General features: G+C 40.5%; 1 long non-coding RNA gene across 1 annotated transcript in view; it reads left to right on the top strand.

Annotated features, from left to right (window-relative positions):
* LOC118899422 overlaps positions 1-24,036 on the top strand; it is a 255,792-nt gene that overhangs the window by 253 nt on the left and 231,503 nt on the right. The gene's annotated exons all lie outside the window — the stretch shown is intronic.

Raw genomic sequence — 24,036 nt, 5'->3', positions numbered from 1 at the left:
TAACGTTCACCCCCCACTCCCCAGCGCCCCTCTCCCAACACCCATGCTCAGCTCACAGAACTTGTGCTCAGGAATTGCTGAATACAAGGCATAAAACATTAACGCAGAGATAGATTTATTCCTAAAATTTCATAATACCGTTTAATAAAATCTTCTTTTGTGATTTGGGGTTATTTGCTGGTGGCATTGCCCGAGCAATCAAATCTTTTGAGCGTCTGCTAGGTTCAATCCCTGTGATAGGTAGTGTGGAGGAGTAGAAGCGGTCCTTGTCCTCAAGAACCTTGCAGGTAATTGCGGAGACGAGTTCTTGGGTCATGAGTGAATATTTAATAATGCACGTCAGTATGGGATATGGTCAAATGCAAATTATTATACGTATGAGGGGGAGGAAAGGTCACCGTGGGTTGTAGTGGTTAAGGGAGACCTCAAAGAGAAGGGAGCCTTTCTGCTGCCTTTCTATTCCCCTCCATCTCTTCTTCCCTTTTCCTCCCCAATTATATAGGAAAAGAAAACAGAGATAGAGATGTATGTTCAGACAGTCTTCTGATAGATTTGCTTGGGAATGTGCTCTGTTTGATTGGTTTTGGGTTTTTTGCCTTCAGTTGTCCACACAGACGGAATTACCTGTAGGAAAATTAAGTATCCGACAGTAGCACTGACCAGGTGTAAGAGTGTTGGTGCCAGTTTCATGTGAAGCCGGCTTCCTTCAGCATTTTGGTCCCCGGGAGCTCCGTGTGCATGTGGCTTTCCTTTTTATTTTGGCACGGGACGTGTATCATTTGTACAGGGCTGTTCATGGTTGTCTTCAGCACTCTCCGTGCTGTTAGCAGCCTTTCATCATGATGGCCTTAGTCCCCACATATTTAGAGAAATCTTCAGGCAAACTCCAACCCAAAATTGTGCCAACAGGAAGCATATCGTGGCTTCTCCTCTCATCTCCTTTTCTGCTTTTGGGGTAAAGATCTCTTTTGAATGCAAAGGGAACCATCGTTTAGATGTGGGGCATAGTTCATGACTATCACTTCTAAAGCAAAAGTTGGATTTAGCATCAAAGTGCCCACAAAGCAAACTGGGCACATTCCTGGGCTCCCAGAACGCTGGCCACTTTGCTGGTGCTCTGCTTCTCACAGAAAAGGAGCCTCAGAAGTGAGTGCTGCTGTCTCTGTCCTCCCAGACCATTCCATTGTCCTCAGGGGCAGTTAGAAGATCACAGAGAAATGTCCCTGCCACCGAGCCAAGAACTAAAATAAGAAGTGGATGACGGGGACTCCCCTGGTGGCGCAGTGGTTAAGAATCCGCCTGCCAGTGCAGGGGACACGGGTTCGAGCCCTGCGCTGGGAAGATCCCACATGCCATGGAGCAGCTAAGCCCATGCGCCACAACTGCTGAGCCTGTGCTCTAGAGTCCGCGAGCCACAACTACTGAGCCTGTGTGCCACAACTACTGAAGCCCGTGTGCCTAGAGCTTGTGCTCCACAACAAGAGAAGCCACTACAATGAGAATCCTGCACACCGCAACGAGTAGACCTCGCTCGCCGCAACTAGAGAAAGCCCGCGCGCAGCAACAAAGACCCAATGCAGCCAAAAATAAATAAATAAATAAATAAACTTATTAAAAAAAAAAAAAAAGAAAAGAAGTGGATGATGGAGGGACTGAGGATGAGTCTGAAGACTTCCCCAAGATGGTTCAGAGAGGAAGTTTACTCTGCAGCAGAATCTGGAATGCTCAGGGCAGGAAGAAACTGACCTTGTAAGTGGGCACTGTGCCACCTGACCAGATGGTCTGGAGCACTGAGGTAGCCGAGAGTGCCTTCCTGATCCTGAAGTGGATGTGATGAGGCAGGACCCGCAGATGAACATGCCAGCGCACTTGTCATTTTGACTGGTGTGAGCTGCTGCCCGGGGGTCTGGGGCGAAGGGCCTCAGTCTCCAAACAGATTAATCACTGGGAGGAGGTGGGAGCAGGACTGGTGTCTGGTGGTGGTGACGGTGTGTGTACATGGCGGGGGAGGCTGGCTGTTTGGCCACATCATTCACTATCTCTGAGATCCTTCTTTCTTTCCTTCTTATCATTTCTCAAAATATTCTAGGCGTCTTGCCAGAGTGCTGGGGATAACAGGACACATAAGACACTGTAATTCACCTAAGGGAACTCAGTCTAGTTACAGGACAGAGACACTATTGTGGTGGTTTTTTTTTTTTTTTACATTTTGGCCATGTGGCATGTGGGATCTTAGTTCCCTGACCAGGGATCGAACCATGCCCCCTATGGTGGAAGCACAGAGTCCTAACCACTGGACCGCCAGGGAAGTCCCTGTTGTGTATTGTTTTTTTGTTTTTTTTCACCTTTATTGGAGTATAATTGCTTTACAATGTTGCGTTAGTTTCTGCTGTACAACAAAGCGAATCAGCTATATGTATACATATATCCCCATATCCCCTCCCTCTTGAGCCTCCCTCCCACCCTCCCTATCCCACGCCTCCAAGTTGTCACAAAGCACCAAGCTGATCTCCCTGTGCTATGCAGCAGCTTCCCACTAGCTGTTTTACATTTGGTAGTGTATATATGTCAATGCCATTCTCTCACTTTGTCCCAGCCTCCCCTTCCCCACCTCCCCAGTGTCCTTAAGTCCATTCTCTACGTCTGCGTCTTTATTCCTGCCCTGCCACTAGGTTCATCAGTACTGTTTTTCTAGATTCCATATATATGCGTTAGCATACGATATTTGTTTTTATCTTTCTGATTTACTTCACTCTGTATGACAAACTCTAGGTCCATCCACCTCACTACAAATAACTCAATTTCGTTCCTTCTTATGGCTGAGTAATATTCCATTGTATATATGTGCCACATCTTCTTTATCCATTCTTCTGTCGGTGGACATTTAGATTGCTTCCATGTCCTGGCTATTGTAAATAGTGCTGCAGTGAACATTGTGGTACATGTCTCTTTTTGAATTATGGTTTTCTCAGGGTATATGCCCAGTAGTGGGATTGCTGGGTCATATGGTAGTTCTATTTTTAGTTTTTTAAGGAACCTCCATGTTCTCCCTAGTGGCTGTATCAATTTACATTCCCACCAACAGTGCAGGAGGGTTCCCTTTTCTCCACACCCTCTCCAGCATTTATTGTTTGTAGATTTTTTGATGATGGCCATTCTGACTAGTGTGAGGTGATACCTCATTGTGGTTTTGATTTGATCTAATGATTAGAGATGTTGAGCATCTTTTCATGTGTCTGTTGGCAGTCTGTATATCTTCTTTGGAGAAATGTCTATTTAGGTCTTCTGCCCATTTTTGGATTGGGTTGTTTGTTTTTTTGATATTGAGCTGCATGAACTGCTTGTATATTTTGGAGATTAATTTGGAGATTTATCCTTTGTCAGTTGCTTCATTTGCAAATATTTTCTCCCATTCTGAGGGTTGTCTTTTGGTCTTGTTTATGGTTTCCTTTGCTGTGCAAAAGCTTTGAAGTTTCATTAGGTCCCATTTGTTTATTTTCGTTTTTATTTCCATTACTTTAGGAGGTGGGTCAGAAAGGATCTTGCTGTGATTTATGTCATAGAGTGTTCTGCCTATGTTTTCCTCTAAGAGTTTGATAGTGTCTGGCCTTACATTTAGGTCTTTAATCCATTTTGAGTTTATTTTTGTGTATGGTGTTAGGGAGTGTTCTAATTTCATTCTTTTACATGTAGCTGTCCAGTTTTCCCAGCACCCCTTATTGAAGAGGCTGACTTTTCTCCATTGTATATTCTTGCCTCCTTTGTCAAAGATAAGGTGACCATATGTGCGTTGGTTTATCTCTGGGCTTTCTATCCTGTTCCATTGATCTATATTTCTGTTTTTGTGCCAGTACCATACCGTCTTGATTACTGTAGCTTTGTAGTATAGTCTGAAGTCAAGGAGTTTGATTCCTCCAGCTCCATTTTTCTTTCTCACATTGCTTTGGCTATTCAGGGTCTTCTGTGTTTCCATACAAATTGTAAAGTTTTTTGTTCTGGTTCTGTGAAAAATGCCATTGGTAATTTGATAGGGATTGCATTGAATCTGTAGATTGCTTTGGGTAGTATAGTCATTTTCATGTGTATTGTTTTGATATGGTTTCAAATCCACTTGTTTGTGACTTAAGTTGACTTAATCCACTTCTTTATGACAAAAGACCCAAAAAAGTTGTTTTTAGAAGTAAAGTTGTTTTGATATAAGAGTAAAGTATGTTGTGACATCATCTCATCAGTTGACCTTGATGAGCACTTAGCAGCTCAGCTGCTGAGGGACCCCTGGGGGCTTATCGATAAGAACATGTTGGGAAGCAACCCCGGGGAGGAGACACTGAGACTCTAAATACCGAGAGTTTGTGAGGAATATCTGAGAGTTTCTGTGTGGGCAAAAGCCACCGTTTGCTGATTTAGGTCTCTGAAGATCCTGAGACACCTGCTCCTGCCGTGGCCAGGCTGCTCTGGGCCGGCAGTGGTGGGAAACTGTGCAGCGGTCTCAGGCAGAGAGGGGACAGCGTTCCTGCCAGAGGGGTGCTCCTCTGGGCAGTGGCACCAGCACTGAGAAGGTCCCTGGAGTGATAACCCTTGGAGCAGCCTCGCCTGCCCCCAGCACCAACACCTTGTTCCCTAGCAATGTACGCTAGCAACAACGGACTCTAGTTGTGAGCTGGCAGCTGGAAGTCAGCTCTCAGTGGCTTTCCCAGGTACCAGCTCGTATAAAGGTACAGCTTGAACTACATTTGGTCTTTATTTCTTTCATCTCCCCTCGCCTGGAACGAGAGTGTAATTTATCATTTGTTTGGTGTCTGTTATTTCTTTATGGGCTTATTAAGAGACATTACCCTGTATGCTCTTTGCTTGTGCAATTCCCACAGTGAACCTGTGTTCAATAAACTATTGGCAAAGACAAGCTCAGTCTCTGAGCTTAATTTTGCCCCCAAAACAAAACAGACATGTAAGTAGATAAATATAACTAAATGTTATCCCGTGGGGTATGCTAGTTGCAGGAGAAGTACAATAACCTGGGAACTCAGAGGAGGGTGGTCAACTGGGGAATTGGGTGGTGCCGTTAAAGTCTTCATAGAAAGTTTACTCTTCAGTTGGAAAAAGAAAAAGAAGTAAGTTATTTTAGGTGAATGGAGGGTACAGAGAGCAAGGGGAATGGGGGGGTGTCTTTTAGGCAGAGGCAGCCGTGAGAAACAAGCAGGGACAAGGCAGGGGTGCTGTAGCAAGAGGACAGGACGGAGGCAGCTCATGTCCCACCTCGATTTTCTCTCAAAAAGAGGAGTCACGGTAATGCAGGGAAAAGAGGGGTAGTGACGGGACAGGTGACTTGGGAAGAGTTGATGGTGTGGAATTATTGCTACAAGAAGTAGAAGGAAGTAATGAAGGTCATGGAGAAAAAGGAAGGGGGACCAAGGACCAAGGACCAAGCTGAGGTTAAATATCACGACTTTGTAGTGGTGCCAGTATGTGTTATTGAGCTATTTTCTCCCGAGGTGTTCAGCACTCTCAGTATAGGAGAGAAGAAGGAAGGGGGCTGGTTTGCTGTGATATCTGAGGTGTCTGGGTAGAGGAAGTGAAGGCATGAGTTGCTCGGACCTTGGCATCCTGAGGAGAGAGCTGCTCAGGTTTAAATTCATGGTGTCTGGGTGTCCAGGGAAGGAAATGCAACAGGAGAGGGAAATGAGTTGTGAGAACAGGGTTAGGGGTCCTGGGAGAGAGGGAGCGGGCCAGAAGAACAGGAATCTGTGGTTATAGATTTGCCTCTTGGAGCCTAGGTTTGTGTGCTGGTGATGCCCTACCAAATTACTACAAACTCAGTACATTTATTCTCCTACAGTGCGAGAGGTCAGAAGTCTAGGCTGAGTTGGCAGGGCGGCATTCCTTCTGGAGGCTCTAAGGGAGGGTCTGCTTTCTTGCCCTTTCCAGCTGCCTGCATCCCCTCGCTCACGGCCTCATGTTACATCATCCTCTGCGTCTGTTGTCACGTCTCTTTCACTCTGACCTTCCTGACTTCCTCTTACAAAGACCACTGTGATTGCATTGAGCCCTCCCAGACAACCCAGGAGAGTCTTCCCACGTCAAGATTCTTACCTGAATCACACCTGCAAAATCCCTTTTGCCATGTACGGTAACATAGTCACAGGTTCTGGGGATTAAGGTGAGGACATCTTTGGGGGTCCATTATTTGACTTTCTACAGAACCTTCGTATCTAGAGATGAAAACGTTTCTGTGATGGTGAAGTCTGGGTGTGGCAAAGTAATGAGTTCCTCAAGTAGGGTATGGATAATGTATTAGGGCTGAGGAAGAAACTCTGAATCTGTTTTTGAGAGGCTGATCCACACAGGATTGGCGGTCACTAATGCTAAGCTAGGGAGAGGGACCATGGTCTTGGTACACACGTTCTCAATAAATGAGAAGGATGGCCAGGAGGTTGATGGATGATATAATGAGAAGAGTAAAGTATGGAAATACCAAAAAAGGAGGAGGAAATTTTGCACAAATTAGAAATTGAGTCATCTGAAAGAAGCTATGCAGGGCTGGGACATTGCTGTGACATCTCACACCCTGCCTTAGACGCAGTGTTGAAAAATAAATAGCCACCAGAAGGCAGCAGGGAAAAATTTCATCTTATCTATTCATTCACTCTCTATTCATAAATCCATCCATCCATTCATCCAACAGACATTAACCAGATATTGAGAATTCAAAGATGGATTTTATATGGTTGCTTTTCTTAAAGGATTCACAATCTAGTGATAGGCACTGACACAATGTGTAAAGTTCTATAAAAAAATGTGTCAGAACATGGGAATGCAGAGAATTAGGGGATGTTTCATGGAAGAGGTGACATTTGAGTTGGCCTTGGAGGATGGGTAAATTTCCCATGAAGATGAGAGGAACTGGTCATTTCAGGAATAAGGAATACTGAGTAAGCTCCCGAACTAGTTTGCTGGGACTGTTATAACAATATACCACAGACCTTCAGCAACAGAAATTTATTGTCTCACAGTTCTGGAGGATGGAAGTCCAAGGTTAAGGTGCTGACTAGCCTCTGTGGAGGCCTCTCTCCTTGGCTTGCAGATGGCAGTCTTGCTGTGTCTTCACATGTGCCTTTCCTTTGTGGTGCCTCCCTGGTGTCTCCCTCTCTTTTAAGGACACCAGTCATGTAGGATTAGGGTCCACCCATGTAACCTCATTTAACCTTAGTCACCCTTTAAAGGCCTGTATTAGTCAGGGTTCTCCAGGGAAACAGAACATATACACGTATACGTATATGTAGACGTAGCTGCACATTTATTATGGGGAGTTGCCAGTGAGGCTGAGAAGTCCCAGGATGTGCCATCGGTGAGCTGGATGCCCAGGAGAGCTGGTGGTGTGGTTTAATCTGAGCCTGAAAACCTGAGAACCAGGGAGCTGTGGTATAAATCCCAGTCCAGGAGCCAGAGAAGGTGAGATGAGATGTCCCAGTTTGGTCCATGAGGCAGGAGAAAAGGGGTAAATTCTTCCTGCTTCCTCTGCCTCTTGTTCTGTTCAGACCCTCGATGGATTGGATGAGGCCCACCCACGTTTGGGAGGATGCTTTACTTTACTGAGTCCACTGATTCAAATGTTAATCTCTTCCAGCAACACCTCACAGACACACCCAGAAATCATGTTTACTTTGATCACCCTGTAGCCAGTCAAGTTAACATAAAATTAACTGTCACCAGGCCCTGTTTCTAAATACAGTCACTTCTGAGGTGTACCGGGGGGTTAGGACTTCAACATATGAATTTTAGGGGGACACAATTCAGTCCATAACAGTTCCTTTCTATCTGTGGGTTCTCTGAATGGTCATATTTTGATGATCAAGATACCGAAAAAGACAATGATAATTTTAGTAGTTTTCAAGGCACATAAAAATGGAAATAACAATGACCTGCAAGTTAAAGAGACCTAGGCTTAAATTCTACATCTGGCTGTACAAAATACTAAGTGTTCTAATAGTCTCTCCCATGGCAGAACAACTAGGTCCTGAATAGAAAATACTTTTTGATGAATTGGGCTCATAAGAGGATGAGAAGCAGGTGATGAGTTCAAGGTACACTGTCTTGGCCCACTCCATTAAATTCCATAGTCATTAGCTACTACATTAACAGTTAAAAGAGAAAATTCATATTATCTCAGCAGATGCAGAAAAAGCATGTAATAATATTCAATATTCATTCATGACTTTAAACTAAAAGCAAAACAAAGAAACCTCATAACAAACCGTGATAGGAAGGTATTTCCTTGACTTAAAATATCATTCTGAGTGGGAAACATAAAAGCATTTTTTCCATGCAATTATTTTATTATATTTAAATATGTTAATAGGTCTATTGAGGTCTAGTTGACATAAAATAAATTGCACATACTAAAAGCACACAAGTTGATAAGCTCTGACATATGTATACACCCATGAAACCACCACCACAGTCATGATAACGTATCCGTCATTTTCACAAGTTCCCTCCTGCCCTGTCAGCATTGCCCTGCCCCCTCCCCCAGGCTTTCTCTCACTTTAGAATAGTTTGAATTTTGCAGAAATCATACACAATGGATTTCTGTGTGTCTGGCTTCTCTTACCCAGCATAGTTATTTTGAGGTGGATCAATTGTTTATTCCTTTTTATACCTGAGAAGTGTGTCCCACTGTATGGATATATGATAACGTGTTTATTCATTCACCTATTGGTGGACGTTGGATTGTTTGAAGTTTGTGACTATTACAGATGAAGCTGGTGTGAACTTTTGTGTGCAAGTCTTTGTATGGAGATATCCTTTCATTTCTCTTAGAAAAATGCCTATGGGGGCTGCCGAAGGCTCCAAACAGCATCCCTATTGATCACTGACATTCAAGCACCATTGATCTGCTGGGTCACGTGGCCCAAGTGGCAGAGCAGCATGCATTTCAGCCTGGACCCGTTGCAGAACCTTCTCTTGTTCTGGGCCCTAGTCAAAACTAGCAGCTTTTCATGTCACTTGGAAGTGGGCCAGAGTAACGACCCGAATGAGGAATAGGTTGCCTCTAAAATCCAAAGTGGGCCGCTAGGCATTGTTCCTGGGATATACAGGAATATCTCAACATGCACCACAGCACTGGATTTCTAGAAATTTCACGGAGGTGGAAGGCATCTGAATTTTTCTTGTATTTATTTCCCACCCTCTGATGTGCAAATGTCTTACCAATAAGTCTAGGATAGTTGCCAGTTCTAGCCTGCTAGCTCATCAATGTCAATAATATTATCAGTGGAATGAAACAGCGTGATGTTCTGTGGAAGGTAAAGGCAGCCAAGTCTCTGTGGACGAACTTAACGACCTAAGGCTGGAGCATGGATGTACCCCTCTCAGGACAGCGAAGGCATGTTGCCAGCTTAAGTGCTTCTGGTGGTCTTTACTAATAGCCATCAAGAAAAAAGCCTTTCCCAGATGAACAGCTGCATAACAGGTAGGAGGGATGTGCTAGTGTGTTCAAGCAGTGAAATCACGTCTGGAACAGCAGATGTAATTGGAGGCCCCACCTGATGAAGTTTATGATAATCCACTGCCAGTCTCCAGGATCCAGCTGTTTTCTGCACTGACCAAATAGGGGAGTTGAATGCGGATGTGGTGGGAATCACCGGCCCTGCATCCTTCAAGTCCTTGATGGTGGCACCAATCTCTGATCCATCCAGGAACATGGCGTTGCTTTTGGTTTACTCTTTTCCTAGGAAGAGGCAGTTTTAGTGGCTTCCACTTGGCCTTTTCTATGATAACAGCTCTCACTCTACAGGCTAGGGAGGCAGTGTGGGGATCCTGCCAATTGCTCGGTATGTCTGCTCCAATTTCGCATTCTGGAACTGTGGAAATAACCACAGGATGGGTTCATGGGCCCACCGGACCCACTGTGAGATGGACCTGAACTAAAACCCCATTGATCATCTCACCTCCACAAGCCCGTACTCTGACTGATGGGCCACAGTGACATTTTGGGTCTCCTGGAATTAATGACAGTTCAGAACCTGTGTTCAGTAATCCCCCAAAGTCTGATTATTTTCCTTTTCCCTAATGAACAGTCACCCTGGTAAAACACGTTCAAGTCTGAGAATTGATTGAAGGGGCATCACTTTCTGTTTTGTTGATTCAAGTTAGACTTCTATACACTTGACCTAGAGCTCTTCCACTTAATTTAGCAGATTGCCCATCTATTTCTCCTCTAGGGATGATGATCAACTAGCCAATGCCATAGGTCCCTGTGAGTCAGATTATTCTGATTACTGCTTTGACCCGGCTGTCCTATGGTAATCGCACCCACCTTGTCTTTGACGGTTAAGTGCCCCCACTTGACCCGTGCTACCAAGGGATCCAATTATCTCTATTGCATTTAAGTATCTTATTCAGAGGCAGTAGATCCTGCTGTCATTTCTGGGCTACAGAGAAGAGTGACCACAGTTAAGGATGCCAGGGCTCCCCTCACCATTTATTTCCCCTGGTTGTGGCGAAAGGCATGTCACTTGCACCCTCTCACACAGAGCGAGCAGGTCTTATGTGATAAATTCATTGTAACATTCTAATCTCCCTAATAAGCCTTTGGATACTTTCCTCTACAGTACACCAAGGCAGTTCTGGCATTTCATTTTCACGTGGTGTTGGCCAACTTTTTGTCTGTGTTTCAGCTAATTAACCAAACAAACAGGGAACTTTCTAACCCCTGAAGCTATAACATTGAATCCTGAATCTCTGCTTAGTGGGCCCATATCAATAAATTTGACCTGATCCAATTCTACCATTTTTCCCACACCCTTAATGTCTCTTACTACACATATTCTCCAGATTTCTGTCTGTATAAATTGGAAAAATCATGCAGTTCTTTTCGAGTGTAGTACACCTCCTAACAGGTCACACTTTGTGTCTCGCCAGTGGGGGCCTGCTGGGATTTGAATCCTGCTACAGGTCTAGAAACAAAGATGGGTCATCCTGGAGGGGTGGGCCCTGAGGAGAGCCAGCAGCATCTTGCAAGGCAGCTACTCAGGACGGGTCGTTACAGTTTCCTCAGGCAAAGCTGGGCTAACCTCTTCAGTCGGGGAGAGAAGGGCTGCTTCTACTGGCAAAGAAGACCCAGCAGGATTTAAGGGTTTAGCATCCCCAGCTGCATCAGGATCTGCCCATATGTCCCCATTCCAATCTTCAGCATCCTGTTCCTTCCCAGACAGTGCTCTCTGTTTAACAGAGTATATACCCTGTGAAGTTGAGAACTCAGTTTGCTCTGTAATTCAGCTACTTGTAGGGTGAGACTCGGAGTTAGGCTTTCAGAAATCTCAGTTCTGCAGCTGTAGGAGATGCAGTTTTCTTTCACGGATGGCATAGACACTTTCAGTTAATTGACGCTGCGTTTGAGCTGGGAACTTGAGGCCTTGAACTCTTCCTTTTCTTTTCCTACTTTCTCCACTGCACTTAGGGGCAACCAGCCAAGCTCATTATCCTTGTTATTTTAACTAAACTAGGTATCAAATACATGGTCACCCAGCACCTTGCTTTTTATAAGCATTTGATTAGAGTATCCAGTGATGATATTTTGTATATTTTTTGCCACATCACACCACAGACTATCAGTGCTTTTTACCACTGGAAGTGGTGTCATTAATGCCTTTAAATATAGTCTGATTAGAGAACCAATTCCAGAGATCCCAAACCAATTCAGAAAACTTATACTTAAGATTCTGTTTCTCTCTCTCTTTATATATGTCCTGCATATATAGAGGATTTAAATAACAAATATATGTTTATTATAGTATTATAAATAATATATGTTTATGAATATATTAACTAAGTAATAAATGTATACATGTATAAATTATCTGTCTGTCTAGAGATTTGTTTCAAGGAATTGCCTCATGCAGTCGTAGGGGTTTGCATATCCAAAATCTGTAGGGCAAATCACAGGCAGAAATTGATGATGCAGTGTTGAGGCAGAATTTCTCATTTGGAAAATCTCAGATTTTGGTCTGAAGGACTTTCAGCTGTTGCGATGAGGCCCACCCACATTATCAAGGACAGTCTCCTTTACTTAAAGTCGATTGATTGTAGATGTTAACCACACCTACAAAATACTTTCACAGCTGCTAGATTAGTGTAGATTAAATAACTGGGTGCTATGCCTAGCCAAGTTGAGGCATCAAAACTAACACTCACATCATCTAATAATTTTTCTATATCCATTGAAATAATCATATGGTTTGTTAATATATAAGTTTCTCTGACTAATGTTCTAATGCTAACCCAACCTTGGATTCCTGGGACAAGCCCCTTTTGGTCACAATATATTATTCTTTTTAAAAGTATTATTAGATTTGATTGGCTAAAATTTTGTTAAGACTTTTTGCATCTATATTTATGAGGGATATGTATAGCTGTAGTTCTCTTGTAATGTCTTAGGTTTGGGTGTCAGAGGAATAGTGGCCTTAAAGAATGAATTGGGAAGAAGTTCTTTATTTTCCATTTCTCTGCCATTATTCTTTTTCATGCTCTGCTAAAAATTTGGCTAACAAGATCCCTTTCAAGCTGTGTTCTAGCTTTATTAGTGTTGGAATGATTATGTGGTTTTTGTGCATTTATTTCTAACCCATTTGTGTTATGTTTAAAGTGGGTTTCTTGTAGGCATAGACTCCTTGCTTTTTTATCTATGTGGATGTTTAGACCATCTGTATTTAATGTGCCAATTTGTATGGTTGAGTTTCAATCTACCATCTTGCTATTTGTTTTTCATTTGTCCCATCTATTCTTTGTTTCTTTTCTTCTGTTTTTCTTCCCTCTTTTGGATTAAATGAACATTTTAACGATTCTATATTTTCTTCTTTATTGCCTCATTTGCTATAATTTTTTAAGTGTTTCATTTAAGGTTTATAAGACACATTGTTAATTTAATACAGTCTACTTTCAGGTAATAGTATACCATTTTACATATAATTTAAGAATATTACAACAGTCTACTTCCATTTTTCTGTTTCTGACCATGGTGGTATTGTTGTCATACATTTAACTTCAGCATATTTTGTAAGTCCCAAAATACATTTTATTATTTTTGCTTTAAAGAGTGAACTGCCTTTTAAAGGAACTTAAGTAATAAAAATATATTTTATATTTACCAATGTAGTTACCATCTCTGGTGCTCTTCATTTCTTTGGTAGAGAAGATATTTCCTTCTGGAATCATTTTCTTTCTGCCTGAAGGATTCCTTAACATTTTTTGTGGTAATAAAAATTTCCACATTTTTTAATGCCTGAAAATGTCTTTATTTCACCTTTTAAAGGTGTATTCTCTGTGAATGGAATTCAAGGTTGTTGACAGTTTCTTTTTTTCCCTCAGTTCTTTAAGGATATTGCTTCACTTTCTTCTGGCTTCCACTGTTTCTGAGGAGAAATCTGTTACCGTTCTTATCTTTGTTCCTCTGATGAAACATACCTTTTATCTCTGGCTGCTTTGAATTTTTCTCTTAAGCTCTGGTTTTTAGTAATTTGATTATGATGTTCTTTCTTGTATATTTCTTCATGTTTCTTGTACTTGAGGTTTATTGAGGTTCTTGGGTCTATGGATGTATAGTTTTCATCAGTTTTGGGAATATTTTGGCTATCATTTTCACCTGTATTTCTGCCCCTTATCCTCTTTTTTTTCAGACTCCAAAAATACATATATTCGGTCTTTTGAATTTGCCAAACAGCTCACTGAGCCTCTGCTCATTTTCTTTTTTTTTTGTCTTTTTCCTTTCCATGTTTTTTTAAAAAATAAATTCATTTATTTATTTTTGGCTGCATTGGGTCTTCATTGCTGCTCACGGGCTTTCTCTAGTTGCGGCAAGCGGGAGCTACTCTTTGTTGCGGTGCGCGGGCTTCTCATTGCGGTGGCTTCTCTTGTTGCGGAGCACAGGCTCTAGGTGCACGGGCTTCAATAGTTGTGGCATGTGGGCTCAGTAGTTGTGGTGCACGGGCTCTAGGACGCAGGCTCAGTAGTTGTGGTGCACGGGCTTAGTTCCTCCACGGCATGTGGGATCTTCCCGGACCAGGGCTCGAACCCGTGTCTCCTGCATCGGCAGGCGGATTCTTAACCACTGCGCCACCAGGGAAGTCCCCCTCTCCATGTTTTGTGTTGGATAGTTTCTATTGCTATGTCTTCAAATTCACTAATATTTTCTTTTGCAATATCTAATATACTGTTAATCTATTCACTGTATTTTCTATCTCAGAAATTGTAGTTATCATCTCTTGAAGTCCAATTTGGGAATTAAAAAAAATTTTCCCCATCTCTAACATGTTAAATATTTCCTCTAGTTTCTGGAACTTATAGAATACAGTTGTGTCTTTGTCTGCTAATCCTGTCACCTGTATCATTTCTGGATGGTTCTTACTGAGATTCATTTTTTTCTTTATTATGTTTAGCATATTTCTCTTCTTCTTTGCATGGCTGGTCATTTTATACTGGATGTCATAGATTGTAAATTTTATCTTGTTGTATGCCAGATATTTTCTATTCCTATAAATATTCTTGAGCTTTGTTCTAAGACACAGTTAAGGTACTTAGAAACAATTGATCCTTTTGGGTCTTAATGTGTCAGCATTGTTGGGTGGAACCAGAGCAACGTTTGGTTTGGGGCTAATTTTGCCCTACTTAGGCTAAATCCTTCTGGGTACCATACCTGATGTTTTTTGAATTGTTGGATTTTCTAGTCTGGCTGGTAGCAAACAGTACCGTTCTCATCCCGTGTCAGTGCTGGATACCATTTCTTCTTTTCCTTTTGAATGTGTTTCCCCCACTGGTTTTGGGGAGTGTCCTCCCTTGCATGTGCTGATCAGTACTAAGTTGAAGATTATAGAGGGATCCTCTGCAGATATTCAGTGTTCTCTGTCCAGATTTCTCCTCTCCAGTACTCTGTCCTGCAAGCTCTAGCCATCTTGGCCTTAAGACTTCCAGTTATATCCTCTCAACTCAGACCACCTGTTCTTGTCTGCAGTGTGGCCTGGAAACCCTCTTTAGGCCATTCATTGGTAGAGCGAGTGTAGATGTCACCTTGTTTGTTCTTGTTTCTCAGGGATCACTTTGTTTTGTTGACTAATGTCCAGTGTCTTGGAAGACATTGTTTCATACATTTTTTCTGGTTTTATTATTTCCGGAGGGAGGGTAGATATGACCCGTCTTACTCCATCTTTTTCAGTTGTGGAAGTACCACTTGCTTCCCACTCCTCTTTCATACGTCACTCTTTTTTCTTTTCAGACCTCAGATGCAGAGGGTGGTTCATCATTCTTTGCAATTCATGGCAGGTAACATTGGTATACATAAGGATCTTCTATTTTAATTTTCCACGTTTTTCTTTTGACTCCTACTCTCATTATTTCCCCTACCATGAATAATTATTTTAACGAGTTAACTTGTATATTTTTGTTGGAGTTCATGCAAATATGTATGTTGGATATTTTGTGTATTTTACATTTATACAAATGGTATTAAGGCATAAATCACTTTTTTTTTTAACTTAGCACTATGTCTTTAAGGTTCATTTATATTCCCATGCATATATCTAATCTATTAGTGCTTTCTGCTATGTAGTAAACCATTGTATGCATCTAACATATGCATGTATTTACTCTCCTAGAGATAAAGAGAGATTTCCTTCCACATCCTATCACCAAATAATGCAATGACAAATATCCTTGTACATTTTCCTTCCTAGACTTAAGTGAGAAAACTGCCACAGTCCCCCCACACATAGAGCAAAACTCTTCTCTAATAACCCCAAATCCCATTCAGGTAGTGCACCTGGTTCAAAATCCAGGTATCTGGATGATGCTTATTCCTCTCCATCAGGTCTTATTTTAGTTTCTTGTGGTTTACTGATGAGAAAATAAAAGGCAAAGTACCTTCGTGCCAGTACTTCACATTCAATATAAAATAATGGGTATGTGATTGCTAATTGTCTCCAGGAATTTGTTCTCCCTTTCCTCCTTTCAGTAGTACAGTTTTAGTTGGGCACATGGCTGCTTGGCTATAGACCACATTTTCTAAACTCCCCTGCAGGGAGGTGTGGACTTATGACAAACATGGAGTCAATGCAATATACGTAAAAGTGATGTGTGTACCTTATGTGTTACCTCCTTAAAGACAGGATACTCACTCTGGACTTCTAACTAGCAAGGAATTGACAAATTCCTTGTAGAATCAGAAAAGGAGGCCACAATCATGTATTAAGGATGACAGCTCTACTCTGCCAGCCTAAGACCTTGGGTTGCCTCTTAGAGTCCACTTTCTTTAGAGTATTAGCTCAGAAAAAAATAAACTTCTACTTTGGTGTCTTTTTTCTATAACAACTTAGCCTTTATCTTTACTAATACAAATAAGAAAAGATAATTAGAATGAAACTCCTATTTGGAAAGCAAAGAATGAGGAACACCAAAGGTCATCAGATCTTGCTGGGCATGAATTGTGACAGCTCCCACCCTGGCAGTAGGGCTGGGGCTTGCCTAGCCCAGCTGGCTGCCCTTGGTTCTGCTCTCTGGAAGTAAGTCCAGTTTCCATTGTTCCTTGTCTTTGTCCTCTGTTTTTATTTTTGCTTTTGTTTTTTCCTTTCCCACTGCTCTCCATAGATGTATCTAGAAAAGGTATTGGAAAATGTGCCTTTTTGGAACTGCATTATCTACACAGCCCAGTTCCTGCTAGTACAGTTTTGGGGCCCAACTGTAGCTTTAAGGATTGAACATTCTTACACTTCTAAAGGCAAGGGTTTGGTTTTTGCATTAATATAATGCCTCACAAACTAAATAGCTTTCAATCTTTGCGTTTCTGATCAGCTCCACGTAAAAGTAAACACATCCAATGATCGCTTCAGATTGTAGTTTTTACATCCTTCAAATCTCTTTTAGTTACTAGCTTTTGTGCTCAGCTCATAACTCTCTCAGTCAGTTTAATGGTAGCTATATTAAAGCCATTTGCAAAGATGGTCTGGTGTGGAAAGGCATCATCCTTAGTCTGAGTGTTGCCACTAGATTATCTCCCGTTCTCCAGTTGGTGAGAACAGTTAATGGGAGATTCTTGAGAAAGGCTCTGAGTAGCAATCTCATTGCCTGTTGTTTGGGGATACAGAGTCAGTTGATTTTTCTAAGACAGCCAAACCCCAAATCCTAGTTTCAGTCAACCAGATTGCAGCCTGTCTTTAAGGTTATGATGTGGAAGTTTCACATATTATTTCTCCCCATAGCCCATTGCCCTGAAGTTGGTCATTTGGTCACACCTAGCTGCAAGTAGCAATGATCCCAGATAAAACTCATAGTGTTCTATTACTAAAAAGAGAATATACATATATATATATATGGTATAGTTAGCTGTCTCGGCCACACATGTAGATTGGAAATAAGAAACAAAACTCTTATCTTTTCAGATGTAATGACTTATCAGTATAGAAACCTCAAATAATTTATTGACAAATTATTAGAAGTAATGAGAGGGTTTATCTAAGTGTCTAAAGAACAGTATCTAGAAATTATTTACATTTCTACATATAGTCAATAAAACGTTAGAAAATAATATTAAAAAATAAAATTTACAATAACAAAAATTTTTTTTTTTTTTGACAGTATAATCACTGGAACATTTAAAGATTTTTATTGAAGGTTTTTTTTGTCCTTAGACTATATACTACTGGAAATGCATATACAAATTATGAGTTTTTTAAGTCGTTTAAAATAATTTCTTTCTGGTTGGCTATGTCAACAACTTGATACACAGAAATACTTGTTTTTGCTTCTGTTTTTAGGAATTGAAACTTTTTTTAGTTCTTAGGAATTATTTTATAATTTATTTTAATAAGTATTTAAAATAATTGTATAGTTACAAGTAAAATCTATAAAATAAGATTAAACTCAGAAATCTTAGTTTCTATTCCAGTTCCTTCATCCTGTTCCTCCCTCCCTCAATTGGTAATCATTATATTTTAGGTTTTTGCTTTATTCTGCTATTTTAACATGGTATATAATATAATAGATATATATAAATACTTATATCTCCTGTTACTAATACTAATGGAAACTGGTAAATAAAGAGATAGAATTAAACATTTATCCTGTTTTTATAAATCACTGTACCTCAAGGGATTCAGTTAACTCATGAGTGGAAATTTCTTTTTAAAGAAGAATAAAGGCTAATAAATGCAGAATTGATAGGATCAGATTTTCACCATTTTGAAACTCCAAATGAAATAATTTACCTAGTCATTGATTGGTTGCTAACATCACAAAAAGAGAAACTAGAAAGGAGTCTTGCAAAAAAGCAAAAAATCCAGTCATGCCTTTTTGTAGCTAACTAGTTATTTACAAAAAATAAAGAAGACAAAGGAACATGTTAAATGACATTAAAGGGATACAGTCAGCCAGATCCGGAATATAGGAAACTCTGCAGGACACATAACAGTGTTTCCTCACAAATATATCAAAAGGAAAAGAGAGAGGAGTGGGAGAACCAACAAAGAAATTGTTGAAAGCAAACTATAAAAATTTGAAATAATATAGAAATTTGAACACTGATTACATATCCAAAAATATTAAGGAATTATTGCTATTTTTTTAGGTGTGATAATGGTACTGTGGCTTGTTTTTTTAAAAGAATCTTTATTCTTTAAAGATATATCTTGCAAGGATAAATACTGAAATGCCTATAGATGAAATGATATGTTTCAGATTTGCTTCCAAATAATTCATGGGGACAGGAGTGGGGGAAATGGGTGTGGGTTTAGGTAAATCAACATTAGCCATGAATTAGTCATTGTTGAAACTGGTGAATGGGAGGCCATTATACCCTTTTTTTGTACTTTTGTACATTTTTTGGAAACACCTACCAGCTGTGTGGGCCACACAGTGGCAACAGGAAGGCCCAACAGGCAGGGCTCTCTCTACTGCCTGTCTCCTCCTTGCTTAGCTACTTTCCATACTTTCAAAACAGAGATCATGTCATATCCCCGCTGTTAAATTTTTTCATCGAGCCCCCAGGGTCCACAAAATAAATTCTGCATCCTTAATATGATAGTAAAGCCCTCAGCAGTCTGATTCCACCCATGTTTCCAGACTGAGTCTTCCACAATAACTCCTTTGACACACTGGTGTCTTATTAGCTATCTCGTGATGAAATATCATTTCTTTCTTTCTGTTTCTCTCTAGTGATGTTATTTTACTTTGCATTTTCCTCCTCAGTAACTTTTCTGCTGAATCTTATATTGCTTTCTAGGCTACATAATGTTACCACTTCTGACACTTTCTGGGATTCCTCAGTTGGAATTAGTTTTTCTGATCTCTCATGTCCCCAAATGCTTTATTTTCATCAACATGGCCTTACAGTTCAAATAACAAATAACAAAAATATTTTAAAAAGATGCTTAGGTATAAATCTAACCAACCGTGTAGGAACTTTGTGGGGAAGATTATAAAATTTGATTGAAAGACATTAATGGTCAGTGTCCATGGAAAGAAATTCTCAATACTATAAAGATATTAATTCTCTTCCAATTAATTTATAATTCAATCCCAATAAAAATCCCAACAATGTTTTGAGTGAAACATGACAGATTGATTCTATAATTTATATGGAAATTAAAAGGGTCAAGAATTGTCAGAATACTAAAGGAGAGGAATAAGGTAGAAGAACTTGCCCTACCAGATATCAAGTTTATTATAAAACTATGGTGATTCAGATTCTGTGCTATTGGTGTGAGGATTGACACATTTTCCAATGAAACAAGAAAGAGTCCTGAAACAGATTGATAAATATATATGATCCAAGAAGCTTCTAGATTAACTGGAGGAAAAAGGAAAGAAGGGACTATTCAATAATCGTTCTGGGACAATTGATTTTTCCACACCAAAAGAATGGTATAAAATCTCGACTGTAAAAAAGAGCACAAAAATCAATTCCAGATGCATTAAGGACTTAATACGAAAGCAAAACTTTAAAACTGTTAGAAGAAAATGTGGGAAAATATATTTCAGATCTCAGGGTAGAGGAATATCTTTTAAAAAGACAAAAATCACTAACCAAGATAGAAGGATTGATGAATTTTATTACAGTAGAACTTAGAATTTCTGTTCATCAAAGTCATGATGAAGAAAGTGGAAAGACAAGCAATATACTAGCAGAAGTTATTTGCAACACATTCTTGAAAATGCATTTGTATCTATAGACATAAAAAACTATAAACCACCAAGAAGAAAACCCAAATAACCCAATAAACAACCTAGCAAAGTAAATGAATAGGCATTCCATAGAAGAGAAAATATGGTGAGAAAGCACTTAAAATTATTTTAAAACTTATTAGTAAATCAGAAAAACATAAATTAAGATACAATAAATGCATCCATTAGATAGGCAAAAATCAAAGCATTTAACAATATTCAGTATTAGAGAAGATGTAAATTAATAGGAGCTCTTATACACTCTGGTGGGTATGTGAATCTTAAAGAACGTTGGAAAACAATTTGGCCCAGTGAAATGGAACATTTATGTAGTTTATTTCCTATCAGTCCCCCTCCGAGGTGTATATCCTATAAAAACTCTTCACATGTACACTGAGAGACAGATAAGATTGTTCATAGCAGTAGTTTTTATAATATAAAAAAAATTGGACACATCTTAAGTACTAATTCTCAGAACTACACCTACATGTAACAGCTTGGATAAATCTCAGTGACAAAACAAGTCTTTAGAACAGTGCTTCTCAAACTTTGTTATGCAGGCATACTGTCAAAATGAAGATTCTCATTTAGTGGATCTGGGCTAGTGCCCCAGATTCTGCATTTCTAACAAGCTTTTGGGTGATGCTGTTGCTGCTGGTCTGCAGATCACATTGTTGATTAGCAAGGGCCTAAGACTACATATAGTAAATACCTTCATTATGGAGCACAAAACCAAGATATACCAAGCAGTGTGTTACTTAGGTAAATTGTGCATGTGTGTGGGATAAACTAACAAAAAAGGCAATTATAAAATTCAGCCTAGTGGTTACTATTTGGGGGACCAGGACCAGGAGGAGTGAATTAGGTAGATGTTATAGTTCTTAAGTTGTATAGTGGATCACGGATTTGTTGTATTGACTAGCTCTGTAATCTTGACCTCAACCTTTGGACATGGATTCATAATCAGTAGAAAGGCAGGATTAAGTTAGTAGGCATTTTCAATCCTAACTATGCACCAGAATCACTTAGGGAGATTTTAAAAAACACCAATACCTACTCCCAGTTGCCTGATGTTCTGATTTAATTGGTCTGGGTTGAAACTTGGGTGTGGTGTTTACTAAAAGATTGCCCTGCAGTGCTCATGTGTGACTAGGTCTGAGAACCATGGTAACAGACCACCTCTGATATTCCTCTTAATCGTCTGTGATTTGAACATACAGAATTTTTTTCTTATTAGATCGACTTCTTGGAAAGGCTTTCCTGGTTCAGCTTAAATATCATGTTCTTCAGTAATTAACATAGGACCTTTTAAACTGTAATCTCCCTGACCAGCAGGGGCTGTGTCGTCTGGCTCACCTATTGTTCCCCTGTTCCCCTGTATGATACCCAGCAGAGTTGTCACCAAATGCACCTATGAAGGTACTGGTGAATGATGGGTCACTGAATGTTAACCAGAGGTTTCCTCCAGGTCAATTTTTATCTTTCCTCTGGGTTCCCACAGCAATTTACATTGACTGCATTAAGGTAGTACTACTTCTCAGTACAACTGTTGGCAGGTCTGTCTCTCCCACTTTACTGTGAGCTCCTCAAGGCCAGGCTCAGGGTTGTATTATTTTTAGACCCTCAGAGCTTAGTCCAGTGCCTCAATAACTGGTTGGCGAAGTAGCAGATAAATGACTTTTGAAAGATTTTCTACAACGTGCTATGACACTTTGCTGCTTCAGTCGGTCATAATTTAATCATCCAGGAATCAAGGCTTCAGAAGCATCAGTCTGCAGCGAGGGTCTCGCTATTCACTCTGCAGAAAATAAATTTAACATTTTAGAGCAGTTTGAGGTTCACAGAAAAATTGAGCAGAGAGTACAGAGTGTACCCATATGCTCTCTGCCCCCGCCCCCACCACATGCACAGCCCTCCGCACTGTCGACATCCTGACCTCCCGCACCTCAGAGGTACATTTGTTATAATCGATGAACCTACACTGACATTATTATCACCCAAAGGCCATAGTTTCCATTAGGGTTCACTCTTTGTGTTGTACTTTCTATGAGTTTTGACAAATGTGACAAGTATCCATGATTATAGTATCATCTAGAATACTCACTGCCCTAAAAATCCTCTGTACTGCACCCATTCAGCCCCACTGGCAACCACTGATCTTTTTATTGTCTTCATAGTTTTGCCTTTTCCAGAACGTCACATAGTTGGAATCGTATAATATGTAGACTTTTCAGATTGGCTTCTTTCACTTGGTAATACACAGTTAAGTTTCCTCTATGTCTGTTCATGGCTTGACTGCTTGTTTCTCTGTAATATTGAATAATATTCTATTTTCTGAATGCACTATAGTTTATTTATCTATTCACCTATTGAAGGACATCTTGGTTGCTTCCAAGTTTGGCCAATTATGAGTAAAGCTGCAATAAACTTCTGTGTTCAGGTTTTTGTGTGAACATAAGTTTTCAGCTCCTTTGGGTAAATACCAAGGAGTGGGATTGCTGGATCGTATGGTAAGAGTATGTTTATTTTTGTAAGAAAGTGCCAAACTGTCTTCCAGAGTATCTGTACCATTTTGCATTCTTATCAGTAATGAATGAGAGTTCCCGTTGCTTCACATCCTTGTCAGCATTTGGTGTTGTCAGTGTTCCGGAGTTTGGCCATTCTAATAGGCGTGTAGTAGTATCTCATTGTTATTGTAATTTGCAATTCCCTAATGACATATGATGTTAAGCATCCTTTCATTTGCTTATTTTTCATCTGTATATCTTCTTTGGTGAGGTGTCTGTTCAGGTCTCTTACTCATTTTTAAATTGGGCTGTTCATTTTCTTTTTGTCGAATTTTAGGAGTTCTTTGTGTATTTTGAATGACAGTCCTTTGTCAGATATATCTTTTGAAAAATTTTCTATCAGTTTGTGGCTTATCTTCTCAATCTCATGACATAGATTTGTTTTCATATCTTGGATATAAAACTGAAATCTGATTATTTGCATTTTTATGCCAGAAGTGGAGAAAAGAAAAAAAATCTAGTTAATTGAGGATGTAGGCTAATGTCCAGGTTGATTGAGGCTTTATTATCTCTGGCTTTGGCAGGCAATGACATACCCATCATTTCCCCATCCCTTAAGTTGGGTGAGACAAAAAGACTGTCATGCCCTCACACTCATTCCATCTCTGTGCCTGGTCCCACTCTATCTCCCCTTACCTGGCCAAACTATTGATGGCCAGAAACCTGGATGAATAAGAGTGACAATGAGGCCCCTTTCTTCTCTCTCCCACATACTCTAGACTTTTATGGCAGCTGATCACCAATGAGAAGGGATTAAATGTACAGAAGTAGGAGGTAGACCAGTTGCACAAGTTGTATATTCCTCACTAGCTGTCTGTGAGCTAATCATTCAGTGGATAAAAGACTTCTTTGGAGCCGAAAGTTAGAGAGAGAGAGAGAGAGACTTGGGAATGTGCTCAGCATTTACTCTTGGAGCTCCTTGGGAGATGAGAATGGACCCGCAGAAGTCAATTCCTCATGAAGGACAGGCGTCTTTGATGACAGACAAGCAAGAGGCTGCGGCCCTTAACTCTGCTTGGGTCTGTTTGCCGGCACTGGCTGAGCCCAGGCAAATGGCTGTGGGAAATTTCCTTCATAAGCAGCCTGGGCTTGCAAGTGGGGGCCTTGCACGTCTTCTGGGCTTCACTGGGAAGCAGAAGCAATTTTGAGGTCCCTGAGAGCAAAGTGAAAGGGCCTTGGGAGGACAGTTTCAGAGTGTCGGGAGCTCGGGTGTAGTCCCTGCCTGTTCCTCCTGCCCGCGCCGCTGGCCTCGCAGACAAACCTTGCC

Source organism: Balaenoptera musculus, chromosome 8 (assembly GCF_009873245.2).
Source record: "Balaenoptera musculus isolate JJ_BM4_2016_0621 chromosome 8, mBalMus1.pri.v3, whole genome shotgun sequence".
In the NCBI taxonomy this organism is placed as follows: domain Eukaryota; kingdom Metazoa; phylum Chordata; class Mammalia; order Artiodactyla; family Balaenopteridae; genus Balaenoptera; species Balaenoptera musculus.
Note: the sequence above shows the minus strand (reverse complement) of the source record. Positions and strands in the feature narration are given on the sequence as shown.